This window comes from Carlito syrichta, unplaced genomic scaffold, assembly GCF_000164805.1.
Source record: "Carlito syrichta isolate Samal-C Ts95f unplaced genomic scaffold, Tarsius_syrichta-2.0.1 Scaffold305252, whole genome shotgun sequence".
Taxonomy (NCBI): Eukaryota; Metazoa; Chordata; class Mammalia; order Primates; family Tarsiidae; genus Carlito; species Carlito syrichta.
In genome coordinates, this window is record NW_007249348.1 from 89,688 (window position 1) to 91,574 (window position 1,887).

General features: G+C 59.7%; 1 protein-coding gene across 1 annotated transcript in view; it reads right to left on the reverse strand.

The window, feature by feature from the left end:
• TDRKH (tudor and KH domain containing) overlaps positions 1-619 on the reverse strand; it is a 15,562-nt gene extending 14,943 nt beyond the window's left edge. The window contains exon 1 of the mRNA XM_021714133.1: positions 530-619. The gene's annotated coding sequence lies outside the window, so the exon portion shown is untranslated. The remainder of the gene's footprint in view (positions 1-529) is intronic.
• Between the last annotated feature and the right edge of the window lie 1,268 nt (positions 620-1,887).

Genomic DNA, 1,887 nt, shown 5'->3' on the forward strand with positions numbered 1-1,887 from the left:
AGGGGGCTCAATCCATTTCTTCCAGGCTAAGGAAAAGGTCTTAAAATGAGGCTTTGAAATGGGGGTCTCCAGTCAATCCCTACGATGATACCTGCATTCAGAAATACGAAGGGAAATCGGGAAAACAAAAGCCCCGAAGTCTGATTCTGACTGTACACAACCATCCTACGACGGGTAACTAAAGAAAAAGCCGAGGAACTCAGGAAGCAAAGTGATCGATTGCGAGCGGGTCTCAGTCTCAAAAAGACCCGGTCGGAGAGTCCAGACTGACAGGAGCGATCACAAACGCTCTGGCACCGGCCCGCGGTGGCCCAGCCCCGGGACCAGAGCATTTCCCCCGCACACGGCTGCGAGCTCCCGGGTAGAGCCGCCCCCAGGCAGCTCCTCGCGGCCCCGCGCTCCGACGGCCGCCCCTGGGCCCCACACCCTCGGCTCGCCAGGGGGCGCGCCGTACGCCTCTCCCTCCTCAACCCCGCATTTCCGTCTCCTAGTACTAGCCCGAGGCCCAGCCTCTCCTGCCCGCTTAAACCTCCGCTCTCGATCCCCGCCTTTACCGCTCCTCCACGAGTCAGCGTCAAGCGCTCCGCCTCGCACCTCGGGCCTCACCCTAGCGGCCGCCGCTGGCTCCCGCCCGCACCGCGACGCCGGGCCCCGCCGGCCGCGTTTCAGCCGCCACGTCCCCGCCCTCGCAGCCCGCCCTCACCAATCAGCACCCTACTCGCCGTCCGACCAATCGCCTTCTCCAGTCACAACCAATCCCTGCGCGGGCTGCCCCTGAGCGACGTCGCCGCTGCTTGCTGATGCCCAATTGCCCGGATGGACTTCAAAGCCGCTCAACCATCAGCCAATGAGATCCAGGAACAGAAGATGCAGTTCATTGAGTCTGCACCTGCTGAGAATTACACAGCTTGGAAGCTTCGCGGATTCCTCTCAGCCCACCTCCAGACGAATTACCAAGGAGAAATTGGGGGAAGATCTGCGCTCCGGGGGCTGGGAGCAAGGTGTGAGGGGGTGGCATTACTCATGCTTGTCACTGTCGGTACAAAATTGGTGCCTTTGTACAAAGCCAGCACTACTCCACAACCCAGCGGCCACTGGGACGGCAGCGTCATGATGCGAGATGCTCCATCAGTTGTTTCTCTTGTGATCTTTTCCATCGATCGGTCTGGTCCCCCATAGAGTGACAGGGGCTCAGGAGACATGGGAAACTTTTTTTTTTTTTTTAACATGAAATAGGCTTCGTAGATGGAGAGGTCAAGGGGAAGGCAGTGCACCGCAGAGAGCAAGGACCCACTCTTCTGGTCCTCTGCCGAGGCACGAACACACGATGTGGACCGACACAGCGGTGGGAGGGAGAGATGGACAGGGGACGCGCGTTCACACCGCCTTGGTAAGGGAGCAGCGGGCAGTGGGGGCGCCAGGGACTCTCCCTTTCCTGGGGATTGAGGAAAATGGGTCGGAGCGACAGGCGGGAAGGCCAAGCCAGGGGACCGTTTCTGCCGGGGCGAGAAAGGAGTGCGTCTCTGCAGGCAGCGTTGGAAGACTGCATTCCAGCCACCCGTCCGGGTGTCTGGAGCATTAGGGACGGGTGGGTCGTGCTCCAGCTTCTGCGCGACAGGGAGCCCGCGAGCCCGGCCCTGCGCCCCGCTCGGTCCCCACGGTCCTCCGCCCCGCACTAGGAGCGCGCCTTGGGAACAGGGAGCTGGGCTCTCCTTGGCACCCGGAGATCTCCCGCACTAGTTTTTATCACAATGCCTGGCACGTGACGAGCACTCAATAAACATGTGTTGAATGAACGCGAGATTGTATCTTTCCTCAATTAAGGACCTCAGTTTTTCGTTTTCTATTAATTTGGAAAATGCGCATGCGTTTTGAATAAGTAATGCA